At 39.5% G+C, this 25,000-nt stretch overlaps 1 protein-coding gene and 2 long non-coding RNA genes across 3 annotated transcripts in view; 2 read left to right on the forward strand and 1 right to left on the reverse strand.

The window, feature by feature from the left end:
* Positions 1-25,000, forward strand: part of LOC132848919 (immunoglobulin superfamily member 1-like) — a 324,244-nt gene that overhangs the window by 276,962 nt on the left and 22,282 nt on the right. The window lies entirely within an intron of this gene.
* Positions 3,428-5,211, reverse strand: LOC132848939 (uncharacterized). Its single transcript, XR_009648782.1, has 4 exons — positions 5,017-5,211; positions 4,096-4,194; positions 3,896-3,931; positions 3,428-3,499 (listed from the first exon to the last, which is right to left on the reverse strand). It is a non-coding gene; the product is annotated as an uncharacterized LOC132848939 (long non-coding RNA).
* Positions 9,096-14,833, forward strand: LOC132848943 (uncharacterized). The gene is made up of 3 exons (XR_009648787.1): positions 9,096-9,213; positions 12,494-12,535; positions 14,767-14,833. It is a non-coding gene; the product is annotated as an uncharacterized LOC132848943 (long non-coding RNA).

The raw sequence follows: 25,000 nt of genomic DNA on the forward strand, positions 1-25,000 counted from the left end.
AAAATCATCATTGGCTAGCTGATTGTGTCAGCGTTCTGTGATAGGCTAGTCACAGCGCCCCTCCCCTACAGTGATAGGCTAGTCACAGCGCCCCTCCCCTACAGTGATAGGCTAGTCACAGCGCCCCTCCCCTACAGTGATAGGCTAGTCACAGCGCCCCTCCCCTACAGACATACAGATGTATTGTGTTGCTGTGTCTCGCTCTGCTCACTCACAGTCACACACAGAACAGCTCTCTGTCTCTCCCTCAGTCACTCGGGTTCGCGGGTCTTTTCCGTTAACGTTTAGGGTTTCTTCAGCTTTTTACTTCGGGTTGTAACGTTAATAATACGTACTTACTAACCAGTAGAGTTCTTTTAAACGTGGGTTTGTTCAGACATGGTGCTTGCTTGGTAGAATGCGACTCGCATTGCGTCTCTGCCTGTCGGAGATTTTTTTTCTTTTTTAAACCTTCAGCTGTCTCTAACCAGTAACCAGACACTGTGTGTCTGACACGTTTTTGCTGTATTTCATAAAAACATAAAGGTAGTAAGCTAGTGTTATAAATATTACAAATTAATTATTGCCAGTTAAAGCCCCGCCTATTTCAAGACAAGCCCCACCTACTTCCGGGTTAGGCCCCACCCACTCCGAGTCAGAACCAGAATCAGAATCTTTGCCTTACAAGTCAGCACAAAATTGGGTTTTTGGACTGTTGGGGGCACTAGAGGGCTTTTTTAAAAAAATAGCTGTTTTTAGTGATTTTTCCGTTATAGCGCCACGAAGTGGCCAATCGCCACAATTTTTGAACTGTGACCTCAGTTTGACCTCTTTCACATGTGTCCCAAGTTTGGTGTTGATAGCTCATTTAATTCTGGAGTTATTGACATTTTAAAAAAACTGTAAAAGTGTAAAACTGGCTCCTCACAGTCCAAACGTTTTGGGGCCCCTTAAGGACCCTGAATCAAAATTTCGACTTTTTTTCGAAAATTATTGTCATTGAGACTCCAGAGAATATTACTGCACTGGATTGGTCTCGATCAGGCGAAAACCCTAGGACTAGTTAGCAAAAGTAGGTTTCGGAATAAAATGCGCGATAGCGAAAAGATTTAATGGCGGAAATGAAATCGGAGATATAAGTTTTTTAAGTCATGAGCCAAGGATTCCAATGATATAAAGCACTTGAGATTTGGACATAGGGGTTTTAGGGGTTTAGGGGTTATGGGGACAAACACGTTTTGGGGCGCTGAACCAAATTGTCCGATTCCGCTGAGATTTTGGCCCTGAGTAACTGTGACCAGTACTACCATCTGACCAAGTTTGAGCTCTCTAGGCCTTACGGTTTGGGCTGCACGACCGTTTCTAAGGCGGAATAATAATAATAATAATAATAATAATAATAATAATAATAATAAAAATCCTAACAAAAACAATAGGTTTCCAGCGCTTCGCACTTGAACCCTGATAATAATAATAATAATAATAATAATAATAATAATAATAATAATAATAATAATAATAATAAAACAGCCAATATGAAACAACCGATATGCATACAGTATTTACATAAATAACTTGGATATTTTTTACAAATACTGATATTGTCACAAACTGTATTTTTGGCACTTGTTTGTGTTGTGTGGAAATAGTTTGGATTGCGTAAATACATGATTGCTAAAATATAATCCTGTCCAATTTTCTTACTTAAACCAAATAAGTTCAATCTTCAGGCAACTAAGTTAACGTGGCCATCAACCACCTAAAGTTGTTCAAGTATGCAGACGTCAGTCAAAATGACTACAATTTGATACAGGGCATGGGGGATAGGACAATGGGGCATAGAAGCCTTTACTTTCGCCTTGAACCCCGATCCTCCGATCGACAACCCAGAGCCTTAACCATTTGAGCCACCACTACCCCAATATGATATGATACTTCAATGCATGTTTGAAGATTTAGCAGTTTTATTTTAGGGTTACCACCATTGTTAAAGGTTTGTATAGCACATAGGATTATTTATATAGCTTTGTATTAGATTGCATTAGCCAAATGTACTGTAAAGTGTTAATTTATTACCAAATTACAGTATAATACCCCCATACTGATCACCACTCTTTAAGACTTCTTTAAGTTGAACGAAGGTTAGGTCATGGTTCAACTTGCGATATTTTCGATTTACGATGGAGTCATCTCCTTCATAACTCAGGGATTAGCTGTATAAAAAAATCTCACTCTGATTTTATTGTGAATGCACACATGATGAACAAGATGAACTCTCGATCTCATCTCTTCACTTTTTACACACATTTCCAGCACCTATAAATGATAAATTAGAGCTGTTTAGATTTTTTAGATGTTTTAATGTTTTAAAAAATATATATTTTAATACTTGTAAATAAATATAGATTAAAGCCAACAGCAAATAAGTAAGAAACATTTAAAAGGCAATTCAAATACATTTCTATACAGTTTATACAATAATTCTAAAATATAAAGCACTAAATAGCTATGGTTTATTTAGAAAAAAGGAAAAACTGTTCTGTGTCATTACTCTTCACTGTATGCATGTATTATAGATAAATTTATATACATTTCTAATAAAATCCTAACTGCAATCACACCATAAGAGCTGAACAATGAACTTATGATAAAAATGGAACAAAAATATGATTTCAATCCATTTTTGAGTTTCCTAAGAACTCTATTCCACATTAGCTAGTGATACATCCGCAGAAGCTAGGCTTATAAACCTATAGTTATAGGGACAGGTCATGGTGGAAAGGATATACATGTAGCACAAACAAAAACTGCATTAAATTCAATTTCCACTGTAAAAAAATACAACTGAATTATTTTCTGTTTTAAAAGTATATAAATCTATAGATCTATTTATTGAGGCTGTGAATACACTGAGCTTTTTAAAATTAAGATCAACCACAGGATATTGAAGGACTAGAGGATTCACTCATATAGTTTATGGAGTGTTTGGGCTGCTGTGCTGTGACCAGTGTAACCAGAATGCACAGCTCTTTTTTTTCTGACAGCAAGTGCTATAGACCATTTCAGTGGTTACTTCCTTCTGCAATCTTTACCTCATACCCAGCAGCCAGTAAAGCTTGCTTCAACAGGAAGCAGAGTGACCACTAATTTTAGAATAGCTTCTGCTGCTACATTGTTTTTGCAGCTATTTGTAACTCCTACTGAACAATTCTGATAATTCTGTAAATATTTCTCACTCAGTTTGATATTTTTAAACAGAACTTTCTCTTACCTATGTGTCCTGCTTCAGCTCTGAGTAAAGAGTGTCAGGTTCGACATTGGCTTTCACTGGGTGACAAGAACAAGACACTCTGTATTAACATCCACAGTCAACTCAAATCCATCCCACTTGCTCAGGAGACATAAATCTGTATGAATTGAATGAAAAATTAATTTAAAACATGTTACCTTGTTTTTGCTTTTTTCTGTGTCTTCAGTTCAAGCTCAGCGTAAGTTACATCACTGGATCCAGCATCATGATCTGCAGTGACAGTAAACAAATACAGTTTTGAAAAAAAAAATCAAATAATCAAACACAGTTTTGACCCGAGTCAAGTTTGGATAAATAAAAACAGTGAATTACAGGTGCATGATGGGATGGAAATGAATACCAGATATGTACAGACTGTAGTCACCTGTTCTAGTTTTGAACTGAACGTGTTACATTTGTTTACAACTTTTATACTTGCAAAAAAATATGCACATTAACCTCTCTCTCTCTCTCTCTCTCTCTCTCTCTCTCTCTCTCTACTGTATTTACTGTTTATGGGATTTACTGTATTTACTGTATGGATTTATTCTGAGATTTATTCCTTTTAGTAAAATTGGAAATATTTAAAATGAAATAATGAAGTAATGTAATCTCTTTTACTTTTACCTGCATTGTCTACGGTGGCATAAATGTTCTCACCTCCTACAGAAAAAAGCGAATAAAGAGAACATTGTAGATTTTCTGATCTGTTTAAAAGTAATTCCAGTGAAATGATCATTTACATGAGCTTGTTAGTAAGAATATACTCTTATATTAAATCACTGTACACATAAGGTAAGTATTGATGATGTGGCACACTGTCTGACCGGTCTGAAGTGGTGTGTTTCCTGACTGAGAATTCTCAGCTCCTGATGGACTCTGGACTGGTGTCTGATTGCTGTTCTGCTGTATGCCTCTGTCCTTTCCTGGATGACAAAACAGAAATTCTTCATTTGCTAGAGCTCTCATACATCAGTATATATATATATATATATATATATATATATATATATATATATATATATATATATATATATATATATATACTGTATACACACTGATGTATATAATTTTACGCAACAGTCTCTTTTAACATGCCAAATAAAAACAAATTAATTTGTCATTCACAGGAGTCTTATGACAACATTTTTGTATCATTCATGAAATTCAGTTAATTTAAATCAATGCAAATTTAATTATATGAAGAATCACTGTGAACCAAATAAAAGAAACATAATGGCACCACATAAAGGAAGGAAACGTTAGTATGTCTATAGCTGAGCTGCACAACATTTTTTTGTCTTTCATCAACATTTATAACTGATTATAATTATTATTAGTGAAATTTATAGCTGATTATAACTTATCGACATACATGCATGAGTATGAAGAAAATCAGGTGGGATTTTTTTAGTTTGGCAAACAACAGCATTTATACTTCACTTGAATTTGAAGAATAAAGAGTAATAAATGGATACCAAATTGAGTATTTCTAAGTAAACTTCATCCTAAATATTATTATTATTATTATTATTATTATTATTATTATTATTATTATTATTATTATTATTATTATTATTAAATTTTTTAGGTTGTAACTACTTTTTTTTTAAATAATAATCCTGTATAAAATTATGTGTAATGAGAGTAATTGTTGAAAACTTATTTCCATGTTTGTGTAACATAAATAATGTCATGATTTATACACTATGCTTCATGTAGAATCTGGTGAAACCTAATTACCAGACCTTTGTTGGATTTGTGCTTCCACAGCAGGATCAGTACAAGGATGATGAACAACAAGGCCAAAGTCAGTCCCACAGCCACAGCTACTGGTACAATGTTGGGCCCAGGACCTGAGACAGAGGAAAGAAAAAGACACAAATGACAAAGCTGCTGTCACTTTAGTACTGTTTAACCTTTTACAAATGTACACAATCTGTGTATGATTTTTGAACAACACACTTTCATTAGGTTACTCAAAACAAATTCAAGACCGCAGACGAAAACTATTGCCGATAATGAAACAGTTCCGTGAAGAAGGAAAGCGAGCTACATTATCGGTAGATAAACTTTACGTGAATGGAATACTCTATCGTGATTCAAACATCACTACATGGCTATAGTTTAACCAAGATATCATTGCTCATCCCAACACTGACTGTTCCATAATGCATTTTACATTGCCATATAGATAAACCTGTTATAAATTTAATTTACCATGCCAATAGCTATTAATGAATTCTTATTATACACCCTGATGTCTCCTTATACTTTTTTTTTCTCTTCTTCTTTTTTCTCTCCTTTTGTTGTTGCCTTTTTTTAATTTTATTTTTTTTCATTTTTTATTTTTTTTATTAATTTTTTTTTTTTTCTCTCTCTTTTTTCATTTATTGCTACAATGTTATATCTGCCACAAGCATCACATACATTGTGTCATAATCTCTATGTATTTTTTATTTCTTTTTTTGTTAATCTTTATCTGCCTCTGACATGGTCAGAATTTCTATTTGTGTGTGGTATTTGTATATATGTCTTGTCTATCTATGTTCAGTGTAGTATTTATATATCTATCGTGTCCATCCATGTATTGCGTTTGTCTATCCCAGCTGGGGAAACCTTCCACCACTTCTATATATCATGGCTACCTACTTTAGGTACAAATAACACATTCTACACACTACCTACTTTCAGCCATGCAAACACTTAAGCTAATAACATGGAATGTACGTGGTTTTCATATTACTTCTAAGAGAATTAAAGTAATCAACCACCTTGTTAAATTAAAGGCAGATATTTTCTTTTTACAAGAAACACATTTAATAGATAAAGAACTATTTATTAGTTTAGCTTATTTAATTATAATTATAAGTTAACTATTTAGCCAGTTCTACAGCTGTTTGTATTCTCCCGGCACTCAACCTTTACAATCAGAAAATGAATCCTTTCTTAACACTCTGGACCTTCCCTCATTAACCACAGAAGAATCAAACTTTTTAGAACAACCCATCACCGTTGAAGAACTCAGCAAAGCATTAGAAAACATGCCAAACAACAAATCACCTGGACCCGACGGACTACCGGCAGAATTTTACAAACACTTTTGGGATATTTTAGCACCAACTTTTAATAGATTACTCACAGAAATTCAAAGTACATCTTCCATTCCCACACATATGAACACAGCACTTATCACTGTCTTCCTGAAACCAAACAAGGACCCAACACATCCCTCTAGTTATCGCCCACTATCATTAATTAATACTCACCTGAAAATTATCAGAAAAACTCTAGCAACCAGGATTGAAACAGTTATGCATTCACTAATTCATCCAGACCAGACAGGCTTCATCAAGAACAGAAACGCAACAGATAATGTTCGCAGACTCTTCAACCTTATCAATATCACACAAAGACAGCCACAGGAAACCATAATTGCATCATTAGACGCAGAAAAAGCATTTGACAAGGTCAATTGGACATTCTTATTCACCACCCTCCGTAAATTTGCATATTCATAGAACCACTTGATGTAGCAATACGCCAAAACCAAAAAATTAAAGGAATTCAAGTCAACAAATCTCAACACAAAATTAGTCTTTATGCAGATGATTTATTATTATATTTACAAACTCCATCCCAATCACTCCGCGAAACATTCAATGTCATTAATGAATTCTCTAAAGTCTCTCATTATACAATTAATTGGAACAAATCAACTATACTTCCGCTATCAGGACTCTGCAATTCATGATCTCTCCTTCCCCTTTAACATAGGCAACATCAAGTACTTAGGTATTTCTATCTCCCCTAAGATGTCAGAACTATACAATCTCAATTATGCCCCACTTCTCAAGAGTATAGAAGATGATTATAAACGATGGAACAAGCTCACACTTACACTCATAGGCCGTATCGCAACAGTTAAAATGAAGACTCTCCCACAGATTAATTACCTATTCTCAATGATTCCGACTACTCCGACAGACTATTGGTTCAAAAAACTGGACTCTCTCACCACTCAATTCTACTGGAAAGATAAAAAAACGAGGATAGCACTTACAACACTCCAAAACTCAAAACAGTTAGGCAGACTTGAAGCACCAAATTTCTTGCACTATTACCCAGCAAACCAACTACAGCATCTATATAAATGGACTCAACAACATACATATTCCAACTCATGGCTTGATCTTGAGCAATATCTGTGCTCCCCGAATTCAATCGCAGACCTTCCCTTTTTACCACAGTCAATCAAAAAACTAGATTTCTATAATAATATTATAATTTCAACAACTCTGGCAGCCTGGTGGAAAACCAATAAAATTACAAAATCATTTTTAGCACCATGTAGATACACCCCAATTTGGCACAACCCTGACTTCCGTCTTCACAATGAATCGATCCATTTTCCTAAATGGCAGCAAAAGGGCATCACCCACCTCCACCACATATTTGAAAATCACAAATTTATGCCATTCACCTCAATTATGCAGAAATTTGAGATCGATAAAGACCAATTTCTTCACTATCAACAGCTTAAATCTTTACTCAAAAGTAAAATAATTTTAACTAACACTTTACAGCCTTCTAAAACCAGTGAACAGTTAATGGAAATAGCCAACCACCCAAGAAAACTCATATCTAAACTTTACAGACTCATCACTTCATCTAACCCCACAATTACCCTGCCCAAGGAAAAATGGGATGTTGACCTCACGCTACCTTCAGACCCGGATTTATGGACACAGATCTGTAGAAACACCTTCAACATGACTACCAACACCAATTTACAACTTATACAATATAAAACCATCCATAGAACCCACATCACTCAGAGTAAACTATTTAAAATGGGACTATCTGACACAGATATCTGTTCACAGTGCATCTCTGGGAACACAGACACCTATCTCCATGCCACCTGGCTATGCCAGCCTGTTCACTCTCTCTGGACTACAGTAACCAACACACTGTCTTCAATCCTGGACTGCAGAGTACCACTGTCTCCTATACTCTGTCTTCTAGGAGCTATTTCAGATACCCCCATCCCTCTCAAATATAAAACCCCAGTCCTTGTCTCTCTAGCTGTCGCTAAGAAAATAGTCTTTCAAAACTGGAAATTGAAATCATCTTGTCATATCAACCATTGGACTAATCTAATCACATAATTCATTTTGACAGAAGAAACCATTGCGCATAAAAATAATAATATATCTGCCTTTAAAGAACCCTTAAAACCATTCATAGTCTCACTACAAATTCAACAGTTAATGTGAACCAAGTGCATTCTCATTACCCTCTTTCCCACCTTTCACTTCAACCACCCCTATTTTTACCCCCCCATAATAACTAATAGACACACGTACAGATATACCAACCCTACACTCATAAATTCTCGCCTGTCTGTCTGTCTGTCTGTTTCTTTGTCTATGTCTGTCTCTGTCTGTTTGTTTGTCTGTCTCTCTGTTTTTCTGTCTCTATCTGTCTGTCTTTGTCTGTCTATCTATCTGTTTATGTCTGTCTATGTCTGTCTGTCTGTCTGTCTGTCTGTATATGCATACCTAGCTGGTGTGTACCCCCCCGAAATCCCTTTGTTTTAAAAAAAAAAAAATTTTATGTTTGTTAAATTTTCATATGAATAAAAATAAAGTTTTCCTCCGAAGTCGTTTGGGTTAGTAGTCAAACTCTCTAACTATTTATTTATTTATTTATTAAGTCATCATATGTGACTTATGTAAATAAAGTGTTGTAAAAAAAGTCTCTCTCTCTCTCTCTCTCTCTCTCTCTCTCTCTCTCTCTCTCTCTCTCTCTCTCTCTCTGAAGTGTGAAGTGTTTAAGAGTACAGGAAGTGTCGAGGCATTAACACAGACACTTGTCGTTCAGTCAGTCAGACAGTCATCAGTTGGACAGGATGGAGCTCCGTCCACTCTGTGTGATGTTCTGTGAGTAAATGTTTTCTGTGAGTCTTCATTAGTGGTGAATTAAGTTTTGTTTTAACCAAATTATTGTTTGAACAACCTAATTTCATGTTCTGTGTGATTATTTAATTTGTCTATAGCTAAGGTCTGATATTGAATTTAGTGTGAAATTAAATTTAGCTTTTTGTGGTATGTTTAGCTTTGAGCCAAGTGATTTTATGTGTAAAATATTAAATAGTCATTAAACAAACACTGTTTTCAGTAATTGCATCCTGGTGTCTCTCACATGGGCAGAACATTACAGCTGATTATTTTAACTGCTGTTATACATTCATACACTGTATTTGTTTAGGATTTTAAAATGTTTACTTTATTCTACATTTCTTTGGAGATCTTTTCTGCACTCTGTAAAGAGAAGAAAGTTGATCTTGTAGATGTACAATGTGGGAGGAGACTGTGCCAAGCAAAGAGGAAATCAAGTGTCAGTTTCTAAATGAATGATATTTATATTAATAGCCATGACACTGGGTTTAACAACAGAACAGACTGGATGCTGTTTTTAATATATCTGTTTGGGGTTTAAGCAAACAGGAATCAAACAGTACAAGAATTAATAAAATAATCTACTTTTGAATAGTAACAGTAAACCTCCTTCATAGTGAGCCACTGTCAGGGATCAGCGCGGACCTTTGGACACGTGCGAATGTTTTTATTATTGTCACGTGTCTGCCACGCCTTCGTCCGCTCCTCCCTGTCTCCTCACCTGTTTCCCATCCTGTGATTGACTGTGTGTGTATTTATGTGAGCCGCGTTGCCAATGGCAGCGCGGATTCATTAGTGTAATTTCCGTTAGTTCCCCGTGTCGTGTGGATGTCTGTTTGTTTCCCTACTGTATTAAACCCCTTTCATTTGAAGCTATCCTGCCTACGGGTCTGTCTCCTTCCCACCGTATCCGGGGGCCTGACAGAATGAATCCGCCTTAAGATCCAGCAGACCCAGCAGGATAGCTTCCAGCTCGGACCGGCCTTTTTTTTCCTTTTTGCCTTTTTTTCTCCGGGGAAGGACGCCGCTCCGTTTCCGGTGAAAAAAAAACCATCATCGACCGGGTTCCGTCATCTCCGATCACATTTGGTAGAAGACTTCACCCTTGCCTGGTGTTGGCTGGCGCTCAGAATTGAACCGGATACGGTGGGAAGGAGACAGACCCGTAGGCAGGATAGCTTCAAATGAAAGGGGTTTAATACAGTAGGGAAACAAACAGACATCCACACGACACGGGGAACTAACGGAAATTACACTAATGAATCCGCGCTGCCATTGGCAACGCGGCTCACATAAATACACACACAGTCAATCACAGGATGGGAAACAGGTGAGGAGACAGGGAGGAGCGGACGAAGGCGTGGCAGACACGTGACAATAATAAAAACATTCGCACGTGTCCAAAGGTCCGCGCTGATCCCTGACAGAACCCCCCCCTTAAGGCGCGGCTCCCGAAGCGCCAAAACCCGACAAGGTCCAGGAGGGGGGGGCGAGGCCCACGGTGATTGGCAGGTGAGGGGAGCAAGGACGACGGCGAGGCCAGTGGGGGGAGCAAGGACCACGGCGAGGTAGGCGAGGGGAGCCAAGGCACACGGCGAGGTAGGTGGGGGGAGCAGGGCACACGGCGGCGCAGCCAAAGAGGGCCGAGCGACGTCCACAGCCGAGCTGAAGGGCCGAAGCGACGTCCGCATCCGAGCTGAAGGGCCGAGCGAAGTCCACAGCCGAGCTGTAGGGCCGAGTGACGTCCACCGCCGAACTGAGGTGCCGAGCAACATCCCCCGACGCACCGCGGCCAAACCCCCGCCTCGGCGACCAGAGAAAAGGGGCGGGAGGGCGGGAAGGATCCTCCGCCTCGGGCCCGCAGCACCCCCCGCGGAAAGAGTGAAGCGACGTCCTCCTCGGGATCTGTACCGGAAACGGAGCGGCGTCCTTCACCGGAAACGTGCGGGGCGATGCCGCGGGGCACCAAAAAAAAGGGGGCCAACCAGGATGACGACCTCCTCCACGAACGTGGTGAGGAGGTCACTGGACTCAGGCCCGGAAGGACTGACGGGACAGTCCAGGGGGGGAAGGATACTCCTCCTCGGACCTGCAGCACCCCCCGCGGAAATAGTGAAGCGACGTCCTCCTCGGGATCTGTACCGGAAACGGAGCGGCGTCCTTCACCGGAACATGCGGGGCGATGCCGCAGGGCGCCAAACAAAAGAAAACAGGGGAGCCAACCAGGATCACGACATCCTCCGCGAACATGGTGAAGCGACGGATGTCGTCATCCTGGTTGGCCCCCTTTTTTTTGGTGCCCCGCGGCATCGCCCCGCACATTTCCGGTGAAGGACGCCGCTCCGTTTCCGGTACAGATCCCGAGGAGGACGTCGCTTCACTCTTTCCGCGGGGGTGCTGCGGGCCCGAGGCGGAGGATCCTTCCCGCCCTCCCGCCCCTTTTCTCTGGTCGCCGAGGCGGGGGTTTGGCCGCGGTGCGTCGGGGGATGTTGCTCAGCACCTCAGTTCGGCGGTGGACGTCACTCGGCCCTACAGCTCGGCTGTGGACTTCGCTCGGCCCTTCAGCTCGGATGCGGACGTCGCTTCGGCCCTTCAGCTCGGCTGTGGACGTCGCTCGGCCCTCTTTGGCTGCGCCGCCGTGTGCCCTGCTCCCCCCACCTACCTCGCCGTGTGCCTTGGCTCCCCTCGCCTACCTCGCCGTGGTCCTTGCTCCCCCCACTGGCCTCGCCGTCGTCCTTGCTCCCCTCACCTGCCAATCACCGTGGGCCTCGCCCCCCCCTCCTGGACCTTGTCGGGTTTTGGCGCTTCGGGAGCCGCGCCTTAAGGGGGGGGTTCTGTCAGGGATCAGCGCGGACCTTTGGACACGTGCGAATGTTTTTATTATTGTCACGTGTCTGCCACGCCTTCGTCCGCTCCTCCCTGTCTCCTCACCTGTTTCCCATCCTGTGATTGACTGTGTGTGTATTTATGTGAGCCGCGTTGCCAATGGCAGCGCGGATTCATTAGTGTAATTTCCGTTAGTTCCCCGTGTCGTGTGGATGTCTGTTTGTTTCCCTACTGTATTAAACCCCTTTCATTTGAAGCTATCCTGCCTACGGGTCTGTCTCCTTCCCACCGTATCCGGGGGCCTGACAGCCACATCACACCACATCACACCACACTGCTTTTCATTATTTTATTATCATCATAATAACTGCACACCAACAAGTGTTTTAGCTCTAAATGAACCTTAACTAATGTCTGTTTCTCTCTCTACCTTTAGTGCTGACTGAACTCATCCTCTGTACACAAACAGGTGATTTAGGTACGTTTCAGTTATTAACCTTTTTTATTAGTTCAAATTTAATTTAATTTAATTTAATAACAATAACAAGTGACACATGTAATGTTAAACTGAGACCAGTGGGATGTAATGAATCTTTCTGATGTGTCAAAGACTCAGTGGTGTTGTGAGGGTGGGGCTTCGGGGGCTTAAGCCCCTCATGTACTGTCAAAAGTTCCTGGGGTCTCATTTATAAAACTGTGTGTTGGATCCCTTTTACGTACGCCCAAAAGCCAAAAATGGCGTACGCCAAAAAAAAATTCTGATTTATAAATTTGGACTGGGATGGCATGGTTCCGGCGTGTTGCCCTCTCTAATACAGGACCCAATTCAACACATAGATCTAATAGCACAGCTCTAGGGAATCTAAATCGGCTTATTAGCCAGTCATCATAATGGGCCAGGAAATCATCATGGTCCATGAAAACTCGTTCTCTCCTTATTCTGCCATTGGCGTAATCCTCCAATAGTGCCAGCAGTGCCATCATGAAGCATTACATACCCGGGTCACCGGAGGATTTATATGTTTCTAGCAATTAGACTGATCGTTAACACCTTGACAAAATCACAGAATTAATTTGTGGGCAAAAATTTAAGACGAAAATGTTCTGCAGTTCTCTAATAAAAGGGTATTTCATGCTATTCTGTATCACATGTAGTCACGCCATCTCCTCCTGCGCTCCCGTTGTGGACAATGTGACTCTAAGGCAGCGCTGATTATTCATTCATTCATCTTCTACCGCTTATCCGAACTACTCGGGCCACGGGGAGCCTGTGCCTATCCTCAGGCGTCATTTGGCATCAAGGCAGGATACACCCTGGACGGAATAGCGCTGATTATTAGTATTATTATTTGTAATACATTTTGAATTACGTTTGGATTTTACTAGATGTATATAGCCTAAAACAATCGGCACAAATAACACTGTTGGATTTAATCTTCATGATAATGTGGATATAACGTATGAAATGGAGTGAAAATTAAATGTCATTAATTCTTATAATCGTTCTTCTCAGGGCCGGCCCTGCACATAGGCAGAATAGGCAAATGCTAAGGGCGCCGCCCACCACTAGGGGCGCCCGTGCGCCCAAATTATTATTTTTATTAATATATAAAACTCGGCAACTTTTATATAGTTTGTGTGTGTTTCCAAAATATTTTCAAAATAAAGAAAAACAGGACAAAGCTGTGCAGTTTGTTTCTGTTTAAGTTTATGAACAAAATGTTCGGAACACAATTGTCTGTGATTCCAGGGGCACCAGGTGAAATCTTGCCTAGGGCAGCAAATTGGCCAGGGCCGGCCCTGGTTCTTCTCACATGTATTTTCTACAATCTAACTTCAGTTCACGACCTCACCATCTGTGTCGCCAATTCCCTTTGTCTCCAGAATGTGCGTACGCACGTCTCAAAGTTTGCTTAAAGGTGCGCACATTTTCCCGTCAAGTTTGTTTTTTATAGATCACAACCTTTGCGTGGGAACTGGCGTACGCACGTTTCCAGCCCCGTTTTGTGCGTACGCACGCTTTATAAATGAGACCCCTGGTCTTTTGAGGACTGAAAACGTTTTACACCACAAATAAAGTACAAGATTTACAAGTGCAATAAACCCGTATGTCCGTTAGCGCTTATTTTACACGTTCATTCCGCTTTGCGCTGTTTTTAAACTTAGGTGTCGAGCTGTTAAATAGAACAGTTCATATTCTAGTCAGCAGGTGGCACTGTTGTTAGTATACGGCCATTGGACATGTCGTCATTCATTCATTCATTCATTCATTCATTTAGTCAGTAAAACAGTTGGTGAGGTAATAATGCAAATGTTCTGACAAATTGAACAGTTTTAATGTCAGTTTGTAAGTTTGTAGTTCTGATAAAATTAAATAACCTTAATCAATTAAACATATTTTTCCATCATAAATACATTAATACACTTTTGTTATTTGGTTAGTTTAGGAGATAGGGCAATGAAAGAAATTAAAGTTTGTAATAAATAAATGGATATGTTTCAAACCTTTATTTTTGGTGGATCAAGCATCAAACATCAGTCTGTCAGTCTTCTCAGTGATGTTGCACTGCACTACAATATAGAACTTGTGCAGAATATTTGTAGTAAAACATTATCTAGTGAAAAAGAAGGAGGAAGGTAGCATTCCAGATATTATCACTTTATATCGCCTGCTGTGACATGTTTCCCTCTCTCCAAAAACTTCTGCAGGTTGCACTAACACTTCCTGTCAGCAGCTGTACATGTGAAGGATCATTTAGTGCCCTCATATTTCTGCACACATGGTTCAGGAAAGACTCCACAGCCTTGCCGTCTTGTCAATTGAAAAATAATCTGTTAATTTCATTAAGCCTGGAAGAGTAATCGACAGCTTTGCTACAGTCAAGTCAAGAAGACACACACTGAGTCATCCACTTAAAATTAAATTGGCTGTAAAATAAAATAAAACAAAACTGAGACAAAAAGACAGACATAACTCTTTATAGACAAAGGACACATGAGACAGCACAGTGTATTTTTATACTGTGTTTGAATTTCTTTTTAAATGTTTTAACATATACAGGGAGTGCAGAATTATTAGGGAAGTTGTATTTTTGAGGATTAATTTTATTATTGAACAACAACCATGTTCTCAATGAACCCAAAAAACTCATTAATAGCAAAGCTGAATATTTTTGGAAGTAGTTTTTAGTTTGTTTGTAGTTTTAGCTATTTTAGGAGGATATCTGTGTGTGCAGGTGACTATTACTGTGCATAATTATTAGGCAACTTAACAAAAAACAAATATATACCCATTTCAATTATTTATTTTCACCAGTGAAACCAATATTACATCTCAACATTCACTAATATACATTTCTGACATTCAAAAACAAAACAAAAACAAATCAGTGACCAATATAGCCACCTTTCTTTGCAAGGACACTCAAAAGCCTGCCATCCATGGATTCTGTCAGTGTTTTGATCTGTTCACCGTCAACATTGCGTGCAGCAGCAACCACAGCCTCCCAGACACTCTTCAGAGAGGTGTACTGTTTTCCCTCCTTGTAAATCTCACATTTGATGATGGACCACAGGTTCTCTATGGGGTTCAGATCAGGTGAACAAGGAGGCCATGTCATTAGTTTTTCTTCTTTTAGACCCTTTCTTGCCAGCCACGCTGTGGAGTACTTGGACGCGTGTGATGGAGCATTGTCCTGCATGAAAATCATGTTTTTCTTGAAGGATGCAGACTTCTTCCTGTACCACTGCTTGAAGAAGGTGTCTTCCAGAAACTGGCAGTAGGACAGGGAGTTGAGCTTGACCCCATCCTCAACCCGAAAAGGCCCCACAAGCTCATCTTTGATGATACCAGCCCAAACCAGTACTCCACCTCCACCTTGCTGGCGTCTCAGTCGGACTGGAGCTCTCTGCCCTTTACCGATCCAGCCACGAGCCCATCCATCTGGCCCATCAAGACTCACTCTCATTTCATCAGTCCATAAAACCTTAGAAAAATCAGTCTTCAGATATTTCTTGGCCCAGTCTTGACGTTTCAGCTTGTGTGTCTTGTTCAGTGGTGGTCGTTTTTCAGCCTTTCTTACCTTGGCCATGTCTCTGAGTATTGCACACCTTGTGCTTTTGGGCACTCCAGTGATGTTGCAGCTCTGAAATATGGCAAAACTGGTGGCAAGTGGCATCTTGGCAGCTGCACGCTTGACTTTTCTCATTTCATGGGCAGTTATTTTGCGCCTTGGTTTTTCCACACGCTTCTTGCGACCCTGTTGACTATTTTGAATGAAACGCTTGATTGTTCGATGATCACGCTTCAGAAGCTTGGCAATTTTAAGAGTGCTGCATCCCTCTGCAAGATATCTCACTATTTTTGACTTTTCGGAGCCTGTCAAGTCCTTCTTTTGACCCATTTTGCCAAAGGAAAGGAAGTTGCCTAATAATTATGCACACCTGATATAGGGTGTAGATGTCATTAGACCACACCCCTTCTCATTACAGAGATGCACATCACCTAATATGCTTAATTGGTTGTAGGCTTTCGAGCCTATACAGCTTGGAGTAAGACAACATGCATAAAGAGGATGATGTGGTCAAAATACTCATTTGCCTAATAATTCTGCACTCCCTGTAGTAGTGTACCATATTGTTGATTTGGTATCTCTAATTACATATTAAATGTCCTTGATGTTTTGAAAATCATTTTCTGTTGCCTTAGTGAGTCATGGGGGGAATAAGCCCCCCATCCCTTTTTACCATATATATCTTTCAGAGAGAGTTATCTGTATGTTTGTGTGTGTGTGTATGTGTGTGTATGTGTGTGTGTGTGTGTGTGTGTGTGTGTGATAAATTTTATTGAATGTTTAGAAATAAGTGGTAAATGCATGGAAATGATTTGACCCATCATAAATGCCATGTTCATGAATGTCATTAAAATGTTTTAGTGCAGCTAGTTCCAGTTGAAATCTAATAAAATCCCTGTCTCAGTGAGAGCACTGCTGTCCTCTTGTTTAGTCTTAGAGGATATTCACACCTGACTAGTTTGAAGCATTTTGTCACATTTTCTCCTTTGGTTCAGTTCATTAGCAAAATATGAAAACAGAAATTGTGCTTGTATCAACATCAAAACAGGTTGCAAAAGAACTCTGGAACATTTTATTGTGGTGAGAAAACAATCCAACCTAACGGACCTGTGTCACTTTACCCAGCATGTTTGGTTAGCTACCAGCAGGCATCATAAATAGTGGGTTATTGTATCTGGTAGATCTTCAGTGACAAAGAATTCTGTGCATGAGCTTCTGTAACCATTCTGAGTAGTACAGGAGGTTATACATTGCACCAGGATGACAAAACATGTCTTCTGAGCTCTGACCTCATGTCTGGAGTTATCAGCAAATTAAACTGAAATTATATATTGACAATCTAATCTGTGATCATCTGTGATCATCTGTACATCCAGTACATTTATAAAAAGACAATCAAATCAAATATCAAACATCAAGTAATTTAAACAAATCAATAAAAGACAACAAAGTAGAGCATCAAATAAATAATATTTTTGGATTTACGTAGTATTCAGTTTCCAGTATAGACATCCTTCTTTTCAGTGACTTTCATGATCCTCTCATCCATAGAAATAGTGTCTTTATTTGTTCATGACTTATTTTAGCTGAAACAGACACCACAGGGTCCCAGATACTGTTCAGAGATCTATATTATTTTCCCTCACTGTAAATCTCACACTTGAGAAGAGCTCTGTTGGGATTAAATCAGGTGAGGAAGAGGAACAGGTCATTATTCTGTCATCTTTGAAGCCTTTCCTGACAAACCATACAGCTGAATACTTGGATACATGTGATGGATTATATGTACATTAATGATGTTTTTATTAAAAGTGTAAATAAGCAGGTGATTAAAGTAGACTGGGAAATACAGAATGTTAATTAGACCTCCTAGTGAGAATGATGAGATCTCAAATTACTGTAATGTGTTAAAATAAAAATAACGATGTACATTTATGTGTTTTGTTGCAAACACATTTATTTATTTTTGGGCAAAACACAAAGTTTTAAAAACAAAACCATTTGTTAATGCTCCCACTATGTCTACAAGTAAATAGATTATGTGTAGATTTGCATTTTGTTGTTTTATTAGAGACAGATTAGAGACCTGCATCATCACACAGCAGTTATTTTCTGACCATCACATCAATCACAGTGTAAACAACATTGATCATGTGTCACTTGATTTATTGTATTAATGTATTGATCCAGTCACTGGATTGGCGTTATCCCTGTGGAAGATCTGTAGATGTCTGCCATACTCACAGTATCGCTTTTCCTTACTCTGGCTTCTGGTCTACTGTCTGTCTGAACTCTTACTGTCACTGCTCTGACATTATGTCTGGAGTTATCAGCAAGTTAAACTAAAATTATATATTGGCAATGAACAACACAGTGCCAAATGCACCATTCAAATATAAACTTAATGTAATCATCAGAATCACAGCATAGTAGGAATAAACATAAAAAAGGATAAAGATCCAAGCAATGTAAATAAACATCACACAATATGTGAAGGCACTGAATGTGCTGTCATCATTAACACTGTAGTTATAAATAATTACAACATTCATGGGCAAACATCACTATGACTCATAAAACAAATGCTATAAATAACAAGGATTGTCTATAATGCAAACTGGAACTTACAATCAGTCACAGACGCATACTATTGCACACAAATTAAAGTTGTTGATTCCATACAAGCTTTGCTGAGCATAAATCTTTTCAACAGATATGTGTGTAGGAAATACTCTGAAAAAATATGACGTGAAGCAGGGTATTTTGCACAGTTATAGCTCACATGTATGTACGTATGTATGTATGTATGTATGTATGTATGTATGTATGTATGTATGTATGTATGTATGTATGTATATGTGTGTGTGTGTGTGATTGGAAACAGGAGAGATTAGTTAAATGCCGTATGACTTTGTGTGAGTTGGAGTTTCATTTAATGGCAACAGGAGTACCTGAAGAAGAAGCTGTCTGTCTGTTTACTAAACCAGCTCATTTCCAAAAAAAAACTAAAACCACAACTGCCCAATTCACTTCAGTTTTAACTGCAGAATTAAAAGGGGTTTATTAAGGAAATAAAACTACAAATACATGGAAAACACTAGGGAGACATGGCAACAAAATAAAAAAATAAATGAATGAAACCAGGATACATGACATACAAAAACCACACAATCACAAGACAATAGGTATATATACGGAGATCAATCACAGGAACAGGTGTGCAGAGGTGGGGACAGATTAAGGATACGGTGGGGCAAACATGCGTGATACACAAACAAAAACAAAAGCACATGGCACAAGACAAAGCCTGCCAGAACATCACCCTGGTCTTAAGCAGGGAAAAATCCAAGCCATCCATGACATTAGAATAAAGTCAGTATGAGAGGAACAAGCTTTAACCCCAATGGAGATCAAAACCAGAAAACAGATTTTTTATGTTTGAAAACAGATTACAGAGTTTCACTGCTGTGGCTTCACAGTAAATATCAGTATGTTTAGTTGAGTGATGAAAATAAATAAATAATGATGTGTGCAGTTGGTGGTGCAGGTTTTGTCATCCCAATCTGCCAACAGCAAAATACACTTAATACAACTTGAGGTGGCAGTAAAGTAAAGTAGTGTCAGATTTAGAGTAAATAACTGTGACACACATTTACAATAAAGTACTGTGATACCTTAATGTTATATAAAATAACACGTATCCCAGGACACTTTTGTATTTTGCTGATGTAGGACACAACTTAGTTGAAGGGTTTTGCCTAATAACCTCTTGGTGGTGCTGGGATTTGAGCAGACAAGCTTCTGAAGTGTCCATCTAAGCCTTAACCTCTGAGCCACAACAACTACACCAAAACAACACTGCAATTAGCTTGAACTACTTCTTAAGATTCAAGAAGCTTTTATTGTCATTTTAACACTATATATGTAGCTGACGCAGTGAAATGAAAACATTTCGCCAGTACGCTGGTGCTACATAAAACACAGAGCTAAGGACATAAAAGTAAGTTGTTCTAGCCACATTAAATGCATAATGAGCACCTAGTGCAAACACAAGGACAGTGCAGACAGAAAACACAATACACCACAGGACATGTAAGTTTAGTCCTCATGTAAAACACGGTCAGAATGATGGTCTTACTCACCACCACATCATTATACCACTGAATTAGCTCCACCAAAACACTGTAGTGTATCAATGCAATCTAATTAATGTATTAGGTTCAGGATCTGGACCTTGGGCCGAATCCGAACTGCTACAGAATATAAAAGAGATAATCCCAGTCCACCCAATTAAACGCTTTTTCAGGATCAAGTGATGTTAATACCTCTGGGGTATCAGGAGAGGTGGGATGATGTCATCAAATATTATAAAGAGTAATATACATTCTAGTGGATGTGCAAAAATCTTGGCCAATAACTTAACATTAGAGAGGACAAAATCAACTGCATTCTAAAAGTCTCGATGTAACTGATATGACTGCTTTTTGCACTGTTGGAGGTAAAGCAGCAGAGTCAAAAGATGCTTTAAAGACAGACAGTAAAATCACAGCAAGCTGATTAGCAATTTTTGTTTTTTTAAGAATTCACTCTGAAACCTATCCACATTTTTTTTACATTATTTAATGAGTATATCTGTTAAAAGTCGAAGTACATTTTACTCACTCAGTTATTTCTATCATTTACCTTTAGTTTCTTATTCTATTGCTGACACACAATGCTGTGTCTTTATTTACATAAAGATTTGGACACACGAAACCTCATGTTGACTTTGCTTTACTTACACTTGAACATATAACCAGACACAAAACAAAGGCATTGTGCTGTGAATATCATCAGTGAACAAGTAAACATTTGCTATGAACGTGTGATGTAAACAGGCATCTAGCCTTCTCAATAAAGTACATAATCTTTAAACTGTGCAGGTTGTCTAATGATTCTCCCAGCTCTTGTACATTCAGAACTTTGGACGGTATGGTTGGTTATGCCTTGCGATAGCTCAGTTGTGTTGGTTCTGGGATCGTCTCGTTGTACTCATCATTGTTAATGTTTATGGACCAGTCAGGGAGTGGATCATGTTTGGCTGATCTGCCACGACTAAGGTGAGGTCTGTTCCTGCGGTAAGTTGTGCCCGATGATGTAAAAACAGTAACAGGCGTGTTACAAAGGGTCAATAAGGCAAGATTAGGATCAGTGCCTGTTTGAGCAGCTGCTTTCAGCATGGATTTAACAGTCTTTATGGCTCATTCGGCCATACCGTTGGATTGAGGGTAGTTTGGGCTGGAATGTTTGATGGTGAAACCCCATTCATGAGCAAATTTAGCCATTTCAGTACTGGCAAAGGTACGTGATCTGCAATCAGGATCTCAGGTACTCCATGTCTTGCAAATGCTGCCTTGAATTGTGCTATAAGTGAGCTTGATGTTTTGTAAGGACTTTAGAGAAATTTAGAGAAATAGCCTAGATTCAGAAGAAATGAACAGCCTTGAAACTCAAAAACATCAGCAGCTAAGTTCTGCCAGGGTGTGTCTGGGACCGAATGTGGGATAAGTGGTTCTTTTTGGTTTTCAGGAAGATTCTCTTGACAAGAACTACAAGATTCTACCATGCGATGTATGGCTTCAGTCAGTCCTGGCCAGTAAAAGCATGATCTGGCATGTGCTAGAGACCGTTGTATTGCCTGATGTGCGATGTGTAGCCTTTTTAACACTTCTGTGCATAGTGCACGAGGGATGATGATCCGATCATCTTTCAGAAGAAGTTCCTGGTCTATGCGTGTGTCTAATGGTGTTTCTGATTTGCCAGTAAGGTTGAGCAGCTGGCAGGACTTTTTCTTCCTGTCTGACCATCCTTGTTCATGTAGCTGCTGTAATAGTGTAAGCTCAGCATCTGACTGTGTTTCTTGCTGAATCGAGTGCATGACACACCACTGATGGACACACCATAAACATACGGTGAAACGTTTTTACATTTACATTCATGGCATTTAGCACCCTTATCCAGGTGTCTTCAATTTTATACAACTGAGCAATGACCATGTACTGCAGCTTGTCTTTGTTGCATTTTACATTTAGGCTTACTGCTCTGTCCATCACTTTTTGTAGGAAGACATCATGATCTGTTTTAGTGGATGCTGCTATGATCATGTCATCAGCCACCATGAAAACACCTTCAATGTCGCCAAAGCTCTCTGAGTTCAGACGCTGAAATACCTTGCTCGCTGACTTGATGTCAAAGGGCATCCGGTGAAAACGATATCGGTCAGCTGACTTCTCGTTGAGTTTAACCTGCCAATATACATCCTTCTCATCAAGGATAGTGAACAGTTTCTGTCCAGCTAGCTTGCAGTCACTGTCGTGCTGTCGGCGTGTGGCCTTGTTCAAGTCTCTAGGGCATAGGTCACTAACAGGCCCAGACCCAGAAGCTGTCCAATACGGACCCGGACCTACAGCCAAAACAAAAGGTTATGCTTTAAAACTTAACCGGTGCAGCTTTTGCAATCTTTACGGTAGTGGTAGTGGAAACGCACAGACCAATTGCATGCGAGTTAAGGCATCCTACGTGATACCACTCAGCCAATCAAATCTGTGCATTCCTGAAGTAAACACTGCGACTCAACAGTGCAAGACAGATGAGAGAGAATTAAAGTAAAGTTACACGTGAAAGAAAGATAGCGATACATGTAGAAAACAAAGGGAGAGAAACAGACGAGTGAGACGGAGAAAGGGAGAGAAACAGACGAGTGAGACGGAGAAAGGGAGAATAAAGAATGGCGCAAATGGCGCTCTCCAAAAAAAGAAAAGTGGACAGAGAAAATAGAGCATTTAATCCAGAATGGACAGACCCATTTCTGTTCACACTTCCCACTAAACCAGTGTGTCTCATGTTCAGAAACCGGGGCACTTATTAAAAGTGGCAATGTGAAACGCCATTATGAGACAAAATATAAAGGTTTTGAACAAACATATCCACTCAAATCTGAAGACAGCGTCCCTGAGACAGCTTTCCCAGGTCTGAGGAAAGTAGCCCTATACATCCTGACCATGTTTGGCTCTACATACAACTGCGAGGCAGTTTTCTCTACAATTAACATAATCCAAACTTAATATGGTTCCAGGCTCACTAATGAGCACCTCCACATGTGTATGAGAGCGGCCCTGACTCCATTCAAGCCCATGTTTAACCCTAACCCAAGCCCATGTTTAACCCTAGCCCAAGCCCATGTTTAACCCTAGCCCAAGCCCATGTTTAACCCTAACCCAAGCCCATGTTTAACCCTAACCCAAGCCAAGCTAGAGCTCAGTTCTCTCACTGAGATATAAAAGGGAAAGTTAAGCACTTTATTTAAACATACACAATTTTCACATTTTATTTATTTTCTCTTATTTTGAAATATAGCCCTACTTTTATGTATTTAATGAGAGAATGTTATACATATATACAATCATACATATGTTCTGTTCTATGTTACGTGACAATAAATATTGTCAAAAAGTTTTTGAATTGTACTGAATTTATTTGATTTGACAGTCAGGTATTGATTGCTTTCAGCTGTTATTACAACTACTAGGCTACTTAAATATATATCACACTAACTAGTTAGATATTATGATCTTCCGGACCTTTGCTTCAAGAAATTTGCTTCTTTACATTTTAGTTGAATACCTCTGCTCTAGGGTCTAAGCAGACTCTGAGTGCCATTTTTCTTTCCTGTAATGCACAGACTGCTCACCCATGCCGTTGGCTTAGAAACTTTGCTTATCACACCCCTTTTTTCCAAGTCATCCAGTGTGCCTTGAAGTCTATCATGGACAGCATAAGGACTTTTCCTGCAACCATGTATTACTGGAGGGATTTTAGGGTCAGTGTGAATGTGATGCAATCCAGGAAATTGGCTTAGGCCTTGAAATACTGATGCATAGCAGCGAAAGAGCTCAGTTTCTGTAGTGGGTGGTGTAGGTGTGAGAGTCTCAACACTCAGCGTGTCAGATGCTGTGGTCACAAAGAACATCATTTCAGTGTTTTTGTCTTTGTTCTGCACAAGTAGTTTAACAACACCTTCTGGTATGATGCGAGCACCTCCGTATGACATCAGCACTGTTTTTGTGTCATGTATGCTTACAGGAATCTGTAGCTGATCGATGATTTTCTTTGTAATAACATTCGCTTTAGCACCTGTGTCTAGCTTGAAGCTGATAGTTGTGCCTGCTACACACAAATCTGCATGAAAGCCTGTTTCAGGGTTGTTTGGCTGAACAACTGAACCTTTAAACAGTGTGTCCACTCCTGCTTTTTCAGTGTCTATAACAAGTGTGTCCATTTTCAATTTTGATTTGCACATATTCGCAAAATGGTTGTTTTTGCTGCATTTTTTACAAACTTCATTATAGGCAGGGCACTGTCTTGGCCACAACAGTTTTCTTGTCCTCTTGTAGAATTTGGCAGTTGTTAATACCCTGTCACTTCGCTTGATCTCTGTGCAGGCTGTGACCTCTTTTTTATGATTGCATGTACATGCTGTGTTTCTGATGTTACTGCCATTGCTATGACTTGTTATGACTAGATAAATAATTTTATTAAAGAGAGACAGTGTGAACACGGCTGAGCAGGAGGTGAGCTGGAAAATGACTAGTTTAATTTTGGTAGAAAATGTCAACAAAACCTGTAAAACTCTTTTAAGAAGCTGCTCAGAGGCTGTAAATAAAGAGCTTGAAGAAGGTACTGCTTCAGAAACATCAAAATGCTCGAATCGAGACCTGCCTGAGTGTGAATGAGTGAAGAGGACGAGGGTCCAATTTTTATAGTGAATCACTCAATCTGATAGAATGTGAGAGATTAGAGAGTGTGTGTGTATGAGGAGTTATAAACTAATT

This window comes from Tachysurus vachellii, chromosome 7 (genome assembly GCF_030014155.1).
Source record: "Tachysurus vachellii isolate PV-2020 chromosome 7, HZAU_Pvac_v1, whole genome shotgun sequence".
NCBI lineage: Eukaryota > Metazoa > Chordata > Actinopteri > Siluriformes > Bagridae > Tachysurus > Tachysurus vachellii.